The 21405-nt window shown below is 41.3% G+C and overlaps 1 protein-coding gene across 9 annotated transcripts in view; it reads right to left on the bottom strand.

The window, feature by feature from the left end:
- The window catches only part of LOC130294358 (tachylectin-2-like), a 109018-nt gene that overhangs the window by 30028 nt on the left and 57585 nt on the right, over window positions 1–21405 (bottom strand). For 2 of the 9 annotated variants that reach the window (XM_056544488.1, XM_056544749.1), the window contains exon 1: window positions 17696–17871. The exons of the other annotated variants lie outside the window; for them this stretch is intronic. The gene's annotated coding sequence lies outside the window, so the exon portion shown is untranslated. Of the gene's footprint in view, window positions 1–17695; window positions 17872–21405 lie in introns of those variants that run through there. 9 annotated transcript variants of the gene reach the window in all.

Genomic DNA, 21405 nt, shown 5'->3' with positions numbered 1-21405 from the left:
ATCAGGGATATATAGATCAGGACATCACTGATATATAGATCAGGACACCAGGGATATATAGAACAGGACATCAGGGATATATAGATCAGGACATCAGGGATATATAGATCAGGACACCAGGGATATATAGATCAGGACATCAGGGATATATAGATCAGGACATCAGGGAAATATAGATCAGGACATCAGGGATATATAGATCAGGACATCAGGGATATATAGATCAGGACATCAGGGATATATAGATCAGGACATCAGGGATATATAGATCAGGACATCGGGGATATATAGATCAGGACATCACGGATATATAGATCAGGACACCAGGGATATATAGATCAGGACATCGGGGATATATAGATCAGGACATCAGGGATATATAGATCAGGACATCACTGATATATAGATCAGGACATCAGGGATATATAGATCAGGACACCAGGGATATATAGATCAGGACATCAGGGATATATAGATCAGGATATCAGGGAAATATAGATCAGGATATCGGGGATACATAGATCAGGACATCACTGATATATAGATCAGGACATCAGGGATATATAGATCAGGACATCAGGGATATATAGATCAGGACATCACGGATATATAGATCAGGACACCAGGGATATATAGATCAGGACATCAGGGATATATAGATCAGGAAATCAGGGATATATAGATCAGGACATCAGGGATATATAGATCAGGACATCAGGGATATATAGATCAGGACATCAGGGATATATAGATCAGGACATCAGGGATATATAGATCAGGACATCGGGGATATATAGATCAGGACATCAGGGATATATAGATCAGGACATCAGGGATATATAGATCAGGACATCGGGGATTTATAGATCAGGACATCAGGGATATATAGATCAGGACATCACTGATATATAGATCAGGACACCAGGGATATATAGACCAGGACATCAGGGATATATAGATCAGGACATCAGGGATATATAGATCAGGACACCAGGGATATATAGATCAGGACATCAGGGATATATAGATCAGGATATCAGGGATATATAGATCAGGACATCAGGGATATATAGATCAGGACATCAGGGATATATAGATCAGGACACCAGGGATATATAGATCAGGACATCAGGGATATATAGATCAGGACACCAGGGATATATAGATCAGGACACCAGGGATATATAGATCAGGACATCAGGGATATATAGATCAGGATATCAGGGATATATAGATCAGGACATCAGGGATATATAGATCAGGACATCAGGGATATATAGATCAGGACACCAGGGATATATAGATCAGGACATCAGGGATATATAGATCAGGACACCAGGGATATATAGATCAGGACACCAGGGATATATAGATCAGGACACCAGGGATATATAGATCAGGACATCAGGGATATATAGATCAGGACATCAGGGATATATAGATCAGGACATCACTGATATATAGATCAGGACATCAGGGATATATAGATCAGGACATCAGGGATATATAGATCAGGACACCAGGGATATATAGATCAGGACATCAGGGATATATAGATCAGGACATCAGGGATATATAGATCAGGACATCACTGATATATAGATCAGGACATCAGGGATATATAGATCAGGACATCAGGGATATATAGATCAGGACACCAGGGATATATAGATCAGGACATCAGGGATATATAGATCAGGACATCAGGGATATATAGATCAGGACATCACTGATATATAGATCAGGACATCAGGGATATATAGATCAGGACATCAGGGATATATAGATCAGGACACCAGGGATATATAGATCAGGACATCAGGGATATATAGATCAGGACATCAGGGATATATAGATCAGGACATCAGGGATATATAGATCAGGACATCAGGGATATATAGATCAGGACATCAGGGATATATAGATCAGGACATCAGGGATATATAGATCAGGACACCAGGGATATATAGATCAGGACACCAGGGATATATAGAACAGGACACCAGGGATATATAGATCAGGACATCAGGGATATATAGATCAGGACATCAGAGTTATATAGATCAGGACATCAGGGATATATAGATCAGGACATCAGGGATATATAGATCAGGACATCAGGGATATATAGATCAGGACATCAGGGATATATAGATCAGGACATCAGGGATATATAGATCGGGACACCAGGGATATATAGATCAGGACATCAGGGATATATAGATCAGGAAACCAGGGATATATAGATCAGGACATCAGGGATATATAGATCAGGACATCAGGGATATATAGATCAGGACATCAGGGATATATAGATCAGGACATCAGGGATATATAGATCAGGACATCAGGGATATATAGAACAGGACATCAGGGATATATAGATCAGGACATCAGGGATATATAGATCAGGACATCAGGGATATATAGATCAGGACATCAGGGATATATAGATCAGGACATCGGGGATATATAGATCAGGACATCGGGGATATATAGATCAGGACATCAGGGATATATAGATCAGGACATCAGGGATATATAGATCAGGACATCACTGATATATAGATCAGGACATCAGGGATATATAGATCAGGACATCAGGGATATATAGATCAGGACATCAGGGATATATAGATCAGGACATCAGGGATATATAGATCAGGACATCAGGGATATATAGATCAGGACATCAGGGATATATAGATCAGGACATCAGGGATATATAGATCAGGACATCAGGGATATATAGATCAGGACACCAGGGATATATAGATCAGGACATCAGGGATATATAGATCAGGACATCACTGATATATAGATCAGGACACCAGGGATATATAGATCATGACATCAGGGATATATAGATCAGGACATCAGGGATATATAGATCAGGACATCAGGGATATATAGATCAGGACATCACTGATATATAGATCAGGACACCAGGGATATATAGATCATGACATCAGGGATATATAGATCAGGACATCAGGGATATATAGATCAGGACATCAGGGATATATAGATCAGGACATCAGGGATATATAGATCAGGACATCAGGGATATATAGATCAGGACACCAGGGATATATAGATCAGGACATCAGGGATATATAGATCAGGACATCAGGGATATATAGATCAGGACACCAGGGATATATAGATCAGGACATCAGGGATATATAGATCAGGATATCAGGGAAATATAGATCAGGATATCGGGGATATATAGATCAGGACATCACTGATATATAGATCAGGACATCAGGGATATATAGATCAGGACATCAGGGATTTATAGATCAGGACATCAGGGATATATAGATCAGGACATCAGGGATATATAGATCAGGACACCAGGGATATATAGATCAGGACATCAGGGATATATAGATCAGGACATCAGGGATATATAGATCAGGACATCAGGGATATATAGATCAGGACATCAGGGATATATAGATCAGGACACCAGGGATATATAGATCAGGACATCAGGGATATATAGATCAGGACATCACTGATATATAGATCAGGACACCAGGGATATATAGATCATGACATCAGGGATATATAGATCAGGACATCAGGGATATATAGATCAGGACATCAGGGATATATAGATCAGGACATCAGGGAAATATAGATCAGGACATCAGGGATATATAGATCAGGACACCAGGGATATATAGATCAGGACATCGGGGATATATAGATCAGGACATCGGGGATATATAGATCAGGACATCGGGGATATATAGATCAGGACACCAGGGATATATAGATCAGGACATCGGGGATATATAGATCAGGACATCGGGGATATATAGATCAGGACATCGGGGATATATAGATCAGGACATCAGGGATATATAGATCAGGACATCAGGGATATATAGATCAGGACACCAGGGATATATAGATCAGGACATCGGGGATATATAGATCAGGACACCAGGGATATATAGATCAGGACATCAGGGATATATAGATCAGGACATCAGGGATATATAGATCAGGACATCAGGGATATATAGATCAGGACATCAGGGATATATAGATCAGGACACCAGGGATATATAGATCAGGACATCAGGGATATATAGATCAGGACACCAGGGATATATAGATCAGGACACCAGGGATATATAGATCAGGACATCAGGGATATATAGATCAGGACATCAGGGATATATAGATCAGGACATCACTGATATATAGATCAGGACATCAGGGATATATAGATCAGGACATCAGGGATATATAGATCAGGACACCAGGGATATATAGATCAGGACATCAGGGATATATAGATCAGGACATCAGGGATATATAGATCAGGACATCACTGATATATAGATCAGGACATCAGGGATATATAGATCAGGACATCAGGGATATATAGATCAGGACACCAGGGATATATAGATCAGGACATCAGGGATATATAGATCAGGACATCAGGGATATATAGATCAGGACATCACTGATATATAGATCAGGACATCAGGGATATATAGATCAGGACATCAGGGATATATAGATCAGGACACCAGAGATATATAGATCAGGACATCAGGGATATATAGATCAGGACATCAGGGATATATAGATCAGGACATCAGGGATATATAGATCAGGACATCAGGGATATATAGATCAGGACATCAGGGATATATAGATCAGGACATCAGGGATATATAGATCAGGACATCAGGGATATATAGATCAGGACATCAGGGATATATAGATCAGGACATCAGGGATATATAGATCAGGACATCAGGGATATATAGATCAGGACATCAGGGATATATAGATCAGGACACCAGGGATATATAGATCAGGACACCAGGGATATATAGAACAGGACACCAGGGATATATAGATCAGGACATCAGGGATATATAGATCAGGACATCAGAGTTATATAGATCAGGACATCAGGGATATATAGATCAGGACATCAGGGATATATAGATCAGGACATCAGGGATATATAGATCAGGACATCAGGGATATATAGATCAGGACATCAGGGATATATAGATCAGGACACCAGGGATATATAGATCAGGACATCAGGGATATATAGATCAGGACACCAGGGATATATAGATCAGGACATCACTGATATATAGATCAGGACATCAGGGATATATAGAACAGGACATCAGGGATATATAGATCAGGACATCAGGGATATATAGATCAGGACATCGGGGATATATAGATCAGGACACCGGGGATATATAGATCAGGACATCGGGGATATATAGATCAGGACATCAGGGATATATAGAACAGGACATCAGGGATATATAGATCAGGACATCAGGGATATATAGATCAGGACATCAGGGATATATAGATCAGGACACCAGGGATATATAGATCAGGACATCGGGGATATATAGATCAGGACATCAGGGATATATAGATCAGGACACCAGGGATATATAGATCAGGACACCAGGGATATATAGATCAGGACATCACTGATATATAGATCAGGACATCAGGGATATATAGATCAGGACATCACAGATATATAGATCAGGACATCAGGGATATATAGATCAGGACACCAGGGATATATAGATCAGGACATCAGGGATATATAGATCAGGACATCAGGGATATATAGATCAGGACATCAGGGATATATAGATCAGGACATCAGGGATATATAGATCAGGACATCACGGATATATAGATCAGGACATCAGGGATATATAGATCAGGACACCAGGGATATATAGATCAGGCCATCAGGGATATATAGATCAGGACATCAGGGATATATAGATCAGGACATCAGGGATATATAGATCAGGACATCAGGGATATATAGATCAGGACATCAGGGATATATAGATCAGGACATCAGGGATATATAGATCAGGACACCAGGGATATATAGATCAGGACATCAGGGATATATAGATCAGGACATCAGGGATATATAGATCAGGACATCAGGGATATATAGATCAGGACACCAGGGATATATAGATCAGGACATCAGGGATATATAGATCAGGACATCAGGGATATATAGATCAGGACACCAGGGATATATAGATCAGGACATCAGGGATATATAGATCAGGACATCAGGGATATATAGATCAGGACATCACTGATATATAGATCAGGACATCAGGGATATATAGATCAGGACATCAGGGATATATAGATCAGGACACCAGGGGTATATAGATCAGGACATCAGGGATATATAGATCAGGACATCAGGGATATATAGATCAGGACATCAGGGATATATAGATCAGGACATCAGGGATATATAGATCAGGACATCAGGGATATATAGATCAGGACACCAGGGATATATAGATCAGGACATCAGGGATATATAGATCAGGACATCAGGGATATATAGAACAGGACATCAGGGATATATAGATCAGGACATCAGGGATATATAGATCAGGACATCAGGGATATATAGATCAGGACATCACGGATATATAGATCAGGACATCAGGGATATATAGATCAGGACACCAGGGATATATAGATCAGGACATCAGGGATATATAGATCAGGACATCACTGATATATAGATCAGGACACCAGGGATATATAGATCAGGACACCAGGGATATATAGATCAGGACATCAGGGATATATAGATCAGGACATCAGGGATATATAGAACAGGACATCAGGGATATATAGATCAGGACATCAGGGATATATAGATCAGGACATCAGGGATATATAGATCAGGACATCAGGGATATATAGATCAGGACATCAGGGATATATAGATCAGGACACCGGGGATATATAGATCAGGACATCGGGGATATATAGATCAGGACATCAGGGATATATAGATCAGGACATCAGGGATATATAGATCAGGACATCAGGGATATATAGATCAGGACATCACAGATATATAGATCAGGACATCAGGGATATATAGATCAGGACACCAGGGATATATAGATCAGGACATACGGGATATATAGATCAGGACATCAGGGATATATAGATCAGGACATCAGGGATATATAGATCAGGACATCACTGATATATAGATCAGGACATCAGGGATATATAGATCAGGACATCAGGGATATATAGATCAGGACATCAGGGATATATAGATCAGGACATCAGGGATATATAGATCAGGACATCAGGGATATATAGATCAGGACATCAGGGATATATAGATCAGGACATCAGGGATATATAGATCAGGACATCACTGATATATAGATCAGGACACCAGGGATATATAGATCATGACATCAGGGATATATAGATCAGGACATCAGGGATATATAGATCAGGACATCAGGGATATATAGATCAGGACATCACTGATATATAGATCAGGACACCAGGGATATATAGATCATGACATCAGGGATATATAGATCAGGACATCAGGGATATATAGATCAGGACATCAGGGATATATAGATCAGGACATCAGGGATATATAGATCAGGACATCAGGGATATATAGATCAGGACACCAGGGATATATAGATCAGGACATCAGGGATATATAGAACAGGACATCAGGGATATATAGATCAGGACATCAGGGATATATAGATCAGGACATCAGGGATATATAGATCAGGACATCAGGGATATATAGATCAGGACATCGGGGATATATAGATCAGGACATCGGGGATATATAGATCAGGACATCAGGGATATATAGATCAGGACATCAGGGATATATAGATCAGGACATCACTGATATATAGATCAGGACATCAGGGATATATAGATCAGGACATCAGGGATATATAGATCAGGACATCAGGGATATATAGATCAGGACATCAGGGATATATAGATCAGGACATCAGGGATATATAGATCAGGACATCAGGGATATATAGATCAGGACATCAGGGATATATAGATCAGGACATCAGGGATATATAGATCAGGACACCAGGGATATATAGATCAGGACATCAGGGATATATAGATCAGGACATCACTGATATATAGATCAGGACACCAGGGATATATAGATCATGACATCAGGGATATATAGATCAGGACATCAGGGATATATAGATCAGGACATCAGGGATATATAGATCAGGACATCACTGATATATAGATCAGGACACCAGGGATATATAGATCATGACATCAGGGATATATAGATCAGGACATCAGGGATATATAGATCAGGACATCAGGGATATATAGATCAGGACATCAGGGATATATAGATCAGGACATCAGGGATATATAGATCAGGACACCAGGGATATATAGATCAGGACATCAGGGATATATAGATCAGGACATCAGGGATATATAGATCAGGACACCAGGGATATATAGATCAGGACATCAGGGATATATAGATCAGGATATCAGGGAAATATAGATCAGGATATCGGGGATATATAGATCAGGACATCACTGATATATAGATCAGGACATCAGGGATATATAGATCAGGACATCAGGGATATATAGATCAGGACATCAGGGATATATAGATCAGGACATCAGGGATATATAGATCAGGACACCAGGGATATATAGATCAGGACATCAGGGATATATAGATCAGGACATCACTGATATATAGATCAGGACACCAGGGATATATAGATCATGACATCAGGGATATATAGATCAGGACATCAGGGATATATAGATCAGGACATCAGGGATATATAGATCAGGACATCAGGGAAATATAGATCAGGACATCAGGGATATATAGATCAGGACACCAGGGATATATAGATCAGGACATCGGGGATATATAGATCAGGACATCGGGGATATATAGATCAGGACATCAGGGATATATAGATCAGGACACCAGGGATATATAGATCAGGACATCGGGGATATATAGATCAGGACATCGGGGATATATAGATCAGGACATCAGGGATATATAGATCAGGACATCAGGGATATATAGATCAGGACACCAGGGATATATAGATCAGGACATCGGGGATATATAGATCAGGACACCAGGGATATATAGATCAGGACATCAGGGATATATAGATCAGGACATCAGGGATATATAGATCAGGACATCAGGGATATATAGATCAGGACATCAGGGATATATAGATCAGGACACCAGGGATATATAGATCAGGACATCAGGGATATATAGATCAGGACACCAGGGATATATAGATCAGGACACCAGGGATATATAGATCAGGACATCAGGGATATATAGATCAGGACATCAGGGATATATAGATCAGGACATCACTGATATATAGATCAGGACATCAGGGATATATAGATCAGGACACCAGGGATATATAGATCAGGACATCAGGGATATATAGATCAGGACATCAGGGATATATAGATCAGGACATCACTGATATATAGATCAGGACATCAGGGATATATAGATCAGGACATCAGGGATATATAGATCAGGACACCAGGGATATATAGATCAGGACATCAGGGATATATAGATCAGGACATCAGGGATATATAGATCAGGACATCACTGATATATAGATCAGGACATCAGGGATATATAGATCAGGACATCAGGGATATATAGATCAGGACACCAGGGATATATAGAGCAGGACATCAGGGATATATAGATCAGGACATCAGGGATATATAGATCAGGACATCAGGGATATATAGATCAGGACATCAGGGATATATAGATCAGGACATCAGGGATATATAGATCAGGACATCAGGGATATATAGATCAGGACATCAGGGATATATAGATCAGGACATCAGGGATATATAGATCAGGACATCAGGGATATATAGATCAGGACATCAGGGATATATAGATCAGGACATCAGGGATATATAGATCAGGACACCAGGGATATATAGATCAGGACACCAGGGATATATAGAACAGGACACCAGGGATATATAGATCAGGACATCAGGGATATATAGATCAGGACATCAGAGTTATATAGATCAGGACATCAGGGATATATAGATCAGGACATCAGGGATATATAGATCAGGACATCAGGGATATATAGATCAGGACATCAGGGATATATAGATCAGGACATCAGGGATATATAGATCAGGACACCAGGGATATATAGATCAGGACATCAGGGATATATAGATCAGGACACCAGGGATATATAGATCAGGACATCACTGATATATAGATCAGGACATCAGGGATATATAGAACAGGACATCAGGGATATATAGATCAGGACATCAGGGATATATAGATCAGGACATCGGGGATATATAGATCAGGACACCGGGGATATATAGATCAGGACATCGGGGATATATAGATCAGGACATCAGGGATATATAGAACAGGACATCAGGGATATATAGATCAGGACATCAGGGATATATAGATCAGGACATCAGGGATATATAGATCAGGACACCAGGGATATATAGATCAGGACATCGGGGATATATAGATCAGGACATCAGGGATATATAGATCAGGACACCAGGGATATATAGATCAGGACACCAGGGATATATAGATCAGGACATCACTGATATATAGATCAGGACATCAGGGATATATAGATCAGGACATCACAGATATATAGATCAGGACATCAGGGATATATAGATCAGGACACCAGGGATATATAGATCAGGACATCAGGGATATATAGATCAGGACATCAGGGATATATAGATCAGGACATCAGGGATATATAGATCAGGACATCAGGGATATATAGATCAGGACATCACGGATATATAGATCAGGACATCAGGGATATATAGATCAGGACACCAGGGATATATAGATCAGGCCATCAGGGATATATAGATCAGGACATCAGGGATATATAGATCAGGACATCAGGGATATATAGATCAGGACATCAGGGATATATAGATCAGGACATCAGGGATATATAGATCAGGACATCAGGGATATATAGATCAGGACACCAGGGATATATAGATCAGGACATCAGGGATATATAGATCAGGACATCAGGGATATATAGATCAGGACATCAGGGATATATAGATCAGGACATCAGGGATATATAGATCAGGACACCAGGGATATATAGATCAGGACATCAGGGATATATAGATCAGGACATCAGGGATATATAGATCAGGACACCAGGGATATATAGATCAGGACATCAGGGATATATAGATCAGGACATCAGGGATATATAGATCAGGACATCACTGATATATAGATCAGGACATCAGGGATATATAGATCAGGACATCAGGGATATATAGATCAGGACACCAGGGGTATATAGATCAGGACATCAGGGATATATAGATCAGGACATCAGGGATATATAGATCAGGACATCAGGGATATATAGATCAGGACATCAGGGATATATAGATCAGGACATCAGGGATATATAGATCAGGACACCAGGGATATATAGATCAGGACATCAGGGATATATAGATCAGGACATCAGGGATATATAGAACAGGACATCAGGGATATATAGATCAGGACATCAGGGATATATAGATCAGGACATCAGGGATATATAGATCAGGACATCACGGATATATAGATCAGGACATCAGGGATATATAGATCAGGACACCAGGGATATATAGATCAGGACATCAGGGATATATAGATCAGGACATCACTGATATATAGATCAGGACACCAGGGATATATAGATCAGGACACCAGGGATATATAGATCAGGACATCAGGGATATATAGATCAGGACATCAGGGATATATAGAACAGGACATCAGGGATATATAGATCAGGACATCAGGGATATATAGATCAGGACATCAGGGATATATAGATCAGGACATCAGGGATATATAGATCAGGACATCAGGGATATATAGATCAGGACACCGGGGATATATAGATCAGGACATCGGGGATATATAGATCAGGACATCAGGGATATATAGATCAGGACATCAGGGATATATAGATCAGGACATCAGGGATATATAGATCAGGACATCACAGATATATAGATCAGGACATCAGGGATATATAGATCAGGACACCAGGGATATATAGATCAGGACATACGGGATATATAGATCAGGACATCAGGGATATATAGATCAGGACATCAGGGATATATAGATCAGGACATCACTGATATATAGATCAGGACATCAGGGATATATAGATCAGGACATCAGGGATATATAGATCAGGACATCAGGGATATATAGATCAGGACATCAGGGATATATAGATCAGGACATCAGGGATATATAGATCAGGACATCAGGGATATATAGATCAGGACACCAGGGATATATAGATCAGGACATCAGGGATATATAGATCAGGACATCAGGGATATATAGATCAGGACACCAGGGATATATAGATCAGGACATCAGGGATATATAGATCAGGATATCAGGGAAATATAGATCAGGATATCGGGGATATATAGATCAGGACATCACTGATATATAGATCAGGACATCAGGGATATATAGATCAGGACATCAGGGATATATAGATCAGGACATCAGGGATATATAGATCAGGACATCAGGGATATATAGATCAGGACACCAGGGATATATAGATCAGGACATCAGGGATATATAGATCAGGACATCAGGGATATATAGATCAGGACATCAGGGATATATAGATCAGGACATCAGGGATATATAGATCAGGACACCAGGGATATATAGATCAGGACATCAGGGATATATAGATCAGGACATCACTGATATATAGATCAGGACACCAGGGATATATAGATCATGACATCAGGGATATATAGATCAGGACATCAGGGATATATAGATCAGGACATCAGGGATATATAGATCAGGACATCAGGGAAATATAGATCAGGACATCAGGGATATATAGATCAGGACACCAGGGATATATAGATCAGGACATCGGGGATATATAGATCAGGACATCGGGGATATATAGATCAGGACATCAGGGATATATAGATCAGGACACCAGGGATATATAGATCAGGACATCGGGGATATATAGATCAGGACATCGGGGATATATAGATCAGGACATCAGGGATATATAGATCAGGACATCAGGGATATATAGATCAGGACACCAGGGATATATAGATCAGGACATCGGGGATATATAGATCAGGACACCAGGGATATATAGATCAGGACATCAGGGATATATAGATCAGGACATCAGGGATATATAGATCAGGACATCAGGGATATATAGATCAGGACATCAGGGATATATAGATCAGGACACCAGGGATATATAGATCAGGACATCAGGGATATATAGATCAGGACACCAGGGATATATAGATCAGGACACCAGGGATATATAGATCAGGACATCAGGGATATATAGATCAGGACATCAGGGATATATAGATCAGGACATCACTGATATATAGATCAGGACATCAGGGATATATAGATCAGGACATCAGGGATATATAGATCAGGACACCAGGGATATATAGATCAGGACATCAGGGATATATAGATCAGGACATCAGGGATATATAGATCAGGACATCACTGATATATAGATCAGGACATCAGGGATATATAGATCAGGACATCAGGGATATATAGATCAGGACACCAGGGATATATAGATCAGGACATCAGGGATATATAGATCAGGACATCAGGGATATATAGATCAGGACATCACTGGATATATAGATCAGGACATCAGGGATATATAGATCAGGACATCAGGGATATATAGATCAGGACACCAGGGATATATAGATCAGGACATCAGGGATATATAGATCAGGACATCAGGGATATATAGATCAGGACATCAGGGATATATAGATCAGGACATCAGGGATATATAGATCAGGACATCAGGGATATATAGATCAGGACATCAGGGATATATAGATCAGGACATCAGGGATATATAGATCAGGACATCAGGGATATATAGATCAGGACATCAGGGATATATAGATCAGGACATCAGGGATATATAGATCAGGACATCAGGGATATATAGATCAGGACACCAGGGATATATAGATCAGGACACCAGGGATATATAGATCAGGACATCAGGGATATATAGATCAGGACATCAGAGTTATATAGATCAGGACATCAGGGATATATAGATCAGGACATCAGGGATATATAGATCAGGACATCAGGGATATATAGATCAGGGACATCAGGGATATATAGATCAGGACATCAGGGATATATAGATCAGGACACCAGGGATATATAGATCAGGACATCAGGGATATATAGATCAGGGACACCAGGGATATATAGATCAGGACATCACTGATATATAGATCAGGACATCAGGGATATATAAGAACAGGACATCAGGGATATATAGATCAGGACATCAGGGATATATAGATCAGGACATCGGGGATATATAGATCAGGACACCGGGGATATATAGATCAGGACATCGGGGATATATAGATCAGGACATCAGGGATATATAGAACAGGACATCAGGGATATATAGATCAGGGACATCAGGGATATATAGATCAGGACATCAGGGATATATAGATCAGGACACCAGGGATATATAGATCAGGACATCGGGGATATATAGATCAGGACATCAGGGATATATAGATCAGGACACCAGGGATATATAGATCAGGACACCAGGGATATATAGATCAGGACATCACTGATATATAGATCAGGACATCAGGGATATATAGATCAGGACATCACAGATATATAGATCAGGACATCAGGGATATATAGATCAGGGACACCAGGGATATATAGATCAGGACATCAGGGATATATAGATCAGGACATCAGGGATATATAGATCAGGACATCAGGGATATATAGATCAGGACATCAGGGATATATAGATCAGGGACATCACGGATATATAGATCAGGACATCAGGGATATATAGATCAGGACACCAGGGATATATAGATCAGGCCATCAGGGATATATAGATCAGGACATCAGGGATATATAGATCAGGACATCAGGGATATATAGATCAGGACATCAGGGATATATAGATCAGGACATCAGGGATATATAGATCAGGACATCAGGGATATATAGATCAGGACACCAGGGATATATAGATCAGGACATCAGGGATATATAGATCAGGACATCAGGGATATATAGATCAGGACATCAGGGATATATAGATCAGGACATCAGGGATATATAGATCAGGACACCAGGGATATATAGATCAGGGACATCAGGGATATATAGATCAGGACATCAGGGATATATAGATCAGGACACCAGGGATATATAGATCAGGACATCAGGGATATATAGATCAGGACATCAGGGATATATAGATCAGGACATCACTGATATATAGATCAGGACATCAGGGATATATAGATCAGGACATCAGGGATATATAGATCAGGACACCAGGGGTATATAGATCAGGACATCAGGGATATATAGATCAGGACATCAGGGATATATAGATCAGGACATCAGGGATATATAGATCAGGACATCAGGGATATATAGATCAGGACATCAGGGATATATAGATCAGGACACCAGGGATATATAGATCAGGACATCAGGGATATATAGATCAGGACATCAGGGATATATAGAACAGGACATCAGGGATATATAGATCAGGACATCAGGGATATATAGATCAGGACATCAGGGATATATAGATCAGGACATCACGGATATATAGATCAGGACATCAGGGATATATAGATCAGGACACCAGGGATATATAGATCAGGACATCAGGGATATATAGATCAGGACATCACTGATATATAGATCAGGACACCAGGGATATATAGATCAGGACACCAGGGATATATAGATCAGGACATCAGGGATATATAGATCAGGACATCAGGGATATATAGAACAGGACATCAGGGATATATAGATCAGGACATCAGGGATATATAGATCAGGACATCAGGGATATATAGATCAGGACATCAGGGATATACAGATCAGGACATCAGGGATATATAGATCAGGACACCGGGGATATATAGATCAGGACATCGGGGATATATAGATCAGGACATCAGGGATATATAGATCAGGACATCAGGGATATATAGATCAGGACATCAGGGATATATAGATCAGGACATCACAGATATATAGATCAGGACATCAGGGATATATAGATCAGGACACCAGGGATATATAGATCAGGACATACGGGATATATAGATCAGGACATCAGGGATATATAGATCAGGACATCAGGGATATATAGATCAGGACATCAGGGATATATAGATCAGGACATCAGGGATATATAGATCAGGACATCAGGGATATATAGATCAGGACATCAGGGATATATAGATCAGGACACCAGGGATATATAGATCAGGACATCAGGGATATATAGATCAGGACATCAGGGATATATAGATCAGGACATCAGGGATATATAGATCAGGACATCAGGGATATATAGATCAGGACATCAGGGATATATAGATCAGGACATCAGGGATATATAGATCAGGACATCACAGATATATAGATCAGGACATCAGGGATATATAGATCAGGACACCAGGGATATATAGATCAGGACATCAGGGATATATAGATCAGGACATCAGGGATATATAGATCAGGACATCAGGGATATATAGATCAGGACATCAGGGATATATAGATCAGGACATCAGGGATATATAGATCAGGACATCAGGGATATATAGATCAGGACATCAGGGATATATAGATCAGGACATCAGGGATATATAGATCAGGACATCAGGGATATATAGATCAGGACATCAGGGATATATAGATCAGGATATCAGGGAAATATAGATCAGGATATCGGGGATATATAGATCAGGACATCAGGGATATATAGATCAGGACATCAGGGATATATAGATCAGAACACCAGGGATATATAGATCAGGACATCAGGGATATATAGATCAGGACATCAGGGATATATAGATCAGGACATCAGGGATATATAGATCAGGACATCAGGGATATATAGATCAGGACACCAGGGATATATAGATCAGGACATCGGGGATATATAGATCAGGACATCAGGGATATATAGATCAGGCCGTCGGGAAATTACCATCCTTTGCTGCATCAACACCCCCCCCCCCCCCCCCCCCTGGCCGCCAGCTACAGGGACAGATACCCTTCATTTTAACCCTTTCTAAGGACAAATAACACTATTCTGTCTATTCTTTTTCTATTAGATACTACATACATATAGTGGCATATAACCATTAGGCTGGGATTCCTCTGAGGTTTATTCCCACCAGCAAAAACGCCAGGAAAAACTGTCAGGAAAACTGCCACAGATTTTTCCTGCGTTTTGGCAGTTTTTCAGGCATTTTTTCTGGTGTTTTTTCTGGTGTGTGGAAATAGCCAGGTTTGTCCCCTGTGGCAGTTTTTTTTACTGTCTTCAGGTACCACTCTGTGGGTCGGATGCTGAGCGCCCGGTCCACAGAGTGTAAGGAGAGGAGGAGTGATGTACAGCATCACTACTCCCCTCCCCCGGCCTTATAGTATACAGGGGGGCCATAGTGTACACGTATATACTATACAGGAGCCGGGAATCCTGTCACCAGACTGACAAGACTCCCTGCTCCTTTAGCCCCTTTGGGCGGTATACAGAATATACAGCTATCTATAGATAAATGAATATGGTGTATACAGAACACAATATCCACTTACCTTCCTCGCTCCCTGTCCCAGCTGGGTCCGTGTAGCTCCACCCCCTAGTGAGAGGGAGACCTCAGCTGTTGCTAAACTACAACTCCCAGCATGCTGGGAGTTGTAGTTTTGCCCCAATAGGAGGCTCCCTATTTGGGAAGACAGCGGAGAGCACAAAAATGTTCCTAACACATTTTTTGTGTTTTTTTTTTCTTCTCGTTTCAGATCCGTGTATGCAGAGAATTACGGCGGATTCGATGGATTACGGCAGATAAACTGATTTTTTTTCTTTTAATAAAATGGCAAACGAGGGCTGTGGGGGAGTGTTTTTTAAAATAAAATAATTTTTCCAATGTGTTGTGTTTTTTGTATTGAATTTTCAGGCTTAGTAGTGGAAGCCGTCTTATTGACGGAATCCATTACTAAGCCAGGGCTTAGCATTAGCTCCAAAAACATCTAGCGCTAACTCCCAATTAACGTCAGGCTGTTGCTGCTGGGTTGGTATTGTGCTGTAAATAAAAATAGGGGGAACCCTAAGCGTTATTTTTATAAATAAATAAAAACACATAGGGTTCCCTGTATTTTCATTCTCAGCACAATACCAACCAAGCAGCAACAGCCTGACATTACCGGGGTGGGCGAGGACCATTGTTACTGGCCCTCCCCAGCCTAAATAACGCCAGCCTGTTACCGACTAGGCCCAGGAGCGCCATTTTTGATGCTCCGGGCCTGTTGGTACCGGCTCTTCCCGGCACCCCTGTGGTGGTGGGTATCGGGGCAATAATTGGGAGTTAGCGCTTGCTGTTTTTGGGGCTAATGCTAAGCCCCGGCTCAGTAATGGATTCCATCAATAAGATGGCTTCCACTACTAAGCCTGAAAATCCAATAAAAAAAAAAAAAAACACACAACACATTGGAAAAATTATTTTATTTTAAAAAACACTCCCCCACAGCCCTTGTTAACCATTTTATTAAAAGAAAAAAATAATAATCCGTCGTAATCCATCGAATCCGCAGTAATCCTCTGTATACACGGATCTGAAATGAGAAGAAAAAAACAACACAAAAAATGGGTTAGGACATTTTTGGTGCTGCCACTGGGGAGAGCGCCCATAATGCAATGTCTTCCCAAACAGGGAGCCTCCAATTGGGGCAAAACTACAGCTCCCAGCATGCCCACACAGCCTTTGGCTGTCTGGGCATGCTGGGAGTTGTAGTTTAGCAACAACTGGAGTTTCCCGGTCTGGGAAGACACTGCCAGAAGGGTTTGTTCACATTATACAAAACAGACAATGTGAACAGTGCCTTAGACTTACCAGCCTGGCTCCCGTCTGTAGCTCCACCCCTAATGATGTCATCACTATGGGCAGAGCTACACAGACCCAGCCGGGACTGAAGGGAGGTAAGGGGACTTCTTCATCTTCTGTATACACTATATACAGATATCTATAGATAGCTGTATATATTGTATAACGCTCAAAGGGTTAACCTACACTGTCCAGCAGTGTAAGTTAACTCTTTCCTTGCCGGGCTGGCATAACGCACAGCTCAGCAAGGGGTTAAGTGAGCCAGCAATGTGTATACTGTATAAACATTGCAGGCTCACTGTAAGTTCTTGCTGGGAAGTAGATATACATGTATATCTACTGCTCAGCATCAGCTGTTCTCCCGACTCTGTAGCTGTGGGTACAGCTGATCCCAACATTCACATCAGGAGGATCGCAACAGGTGTCAGGAGTGACACTTGCTGTGATCTGTCCTTAACTGCACACTCTGCTCCATGCTGGGAGCTGCAGTACCTGCATTAATAGACAGATCTCAGCGAGTGTCACTCCTGACACCCGTTGCGATCCTCCTGTATAATGTATAGATGTGGCCGGCCGCTCTTCTATGGTCCCCTGCACTGACGTATATACACACCTATTCATATTTTCCACAGAGAGTTGTGATTGGCTGGAACATCTGGCCAATCACAGCTCTCTGCGGGAAATATGAATAAGTGTGTATATATATACGGCAGTACAGGGGACCATAGAAGAGCGCCCCCCCGCATCTATACATTATACAGGCGGTCTCAGAAGTGACACCCGAGGCGATCTGTCAATTAGTACCGGTACTACTACTCCTATTATGGAACAGTGTGCTCCATGCTGGGAGTAGTAGTACTACCTAAAAAACTTTAAAAAAAGTGAAACACACACACACACTAAATTTTTAGTTCCCTGCCCGCCCACATAAATTGATCCCGGTTTAAAAATGAATAAAAATTTCATTATAAAAATGATACATTTCCTTAAAGGGGTAGTCCAGTGGTGAAAAACTTATCCCCTATCCTAAGGATAGGGGATAAGTTTGAGATTGTGGGGGGTCCGACCGCTGGGGCCCCCTGCGATCTCTCTGTACGGGGCCCCGGCTCTCCGCCGAGATAGCGGGTGTCGACCCCCGCACGAGGCGGCGGCCAACACGCCCCCTCAATACATCTTTATGGCAGAGCCGGAGATTGCCGAAGGCAGCGCTTCGGCTCTGCCATAGAGTTGTATTGAGGGGGCGTGTCGGCCGCCGCCTCGTGCGGAGGTCGACACGCCCCCTTCCAGCGGGCTGTCGGGGCTCCGTACAGGAGATCGCGGGGGGCCCCAGGGGTCGGACCCCCGCGATCTGCAACTTATCCCCTATCCTTAGGATAGGGGATAAGTTGCTCACCACTGAATCACCACTGGACTACTCCTTTAAATACAATTTTTTCCATCGCTACTGTATCTTTTTATTATTATATCTCCATCACTTTTTTGGATCGCTAAAGTCCAAAAAAGAATAAAGACCGCCGACAAAAACGCTAAAGTAAAAAAAAAAAAGGCCAAACTGAAAAACGCCAAGTGGATCTGGCATTTTGCAGAGTACTGTTGACTTGCAGCTAATATCTGGATGCAGTGTTTTTTCGCTGAAAAAACGCCATGCTGTCACGCCCCCTCCCATTGGCTTGCATTGAGAGGGCAGAGCGTGATGTCCCACAGGGGCGGGGCCGTGACATCACAATGCTCTGGCCCCGTGATCGTCAGTAATCAGACCCGGAGCGAACATGCTTCGGGGACTGATTGTAACAGGGTGTGACATTCTGCCCAAAACGGGATGCCGATGTATACTGTTAACGGGAGCATTGGGCCCCATTCACTTCTGCTGCTGAATGGAGTCACCCCTAGTGACAGGACATTTGTGCTATTTTAAGTGGACTCATGACAGGGGCTGTTGGGCTTTTGAAATAGCGCACACGTCCCGAATGGAGTGAAAACTTGCGGCCATAGAAGTGAATGGGGTCCGCTGCGCCCGTTAACAGTATACACAGCATCCCGTTTTCGGCCGGATGTCAACATATACAATTAACGGTGCCAAAACGTAGTGTATTTTGACCCTTACAGGTAGAGACGCATTGCTCCTATAATGTACCTCTCTGCAGGTTCCGTTGCGCATCTGGTTTTTTTTTTTTTTACAGGATGAAGAATGGAGCCGCAGTGCTTTTTTTTTTTTTTTTCCAACCTGATGCATCCATTCTCCATAAGAAATAATAGAAAATGTCCCTTCACCAAAATTACCTTTTTTTGGCATCCATCTGGGTAGGAACACACTTGTTTTTTTTTTTTTTTACTAACGTGATCCCGACTCTTTTTTGTCGGGTTTTGCACCCAAATTGTGTTGCACGTCCGACACAATTTGCGACAAAAAAAACCCAAACCCTC

Source organism: Hyla sarda, chromosome 1 (assembly GCF_029499605.1).
Source record: "Hyla sarda isolate aHylSar1 chromosome 1, aHylSar1.hap1, whole genome shotgun sequence".
NCBI classification, from domain to species: domain Eukaryota; kingdom Metazoa; phylum Chordata; class Amphibia; order Anura; family Hylidae; genus Hyla; species Hyla sarda.
The sequence above is the reverse complement of the archived record's forward strand: the minus strand, read 5'-3'. Positions and strand labels throughout refer to the sequence as shown.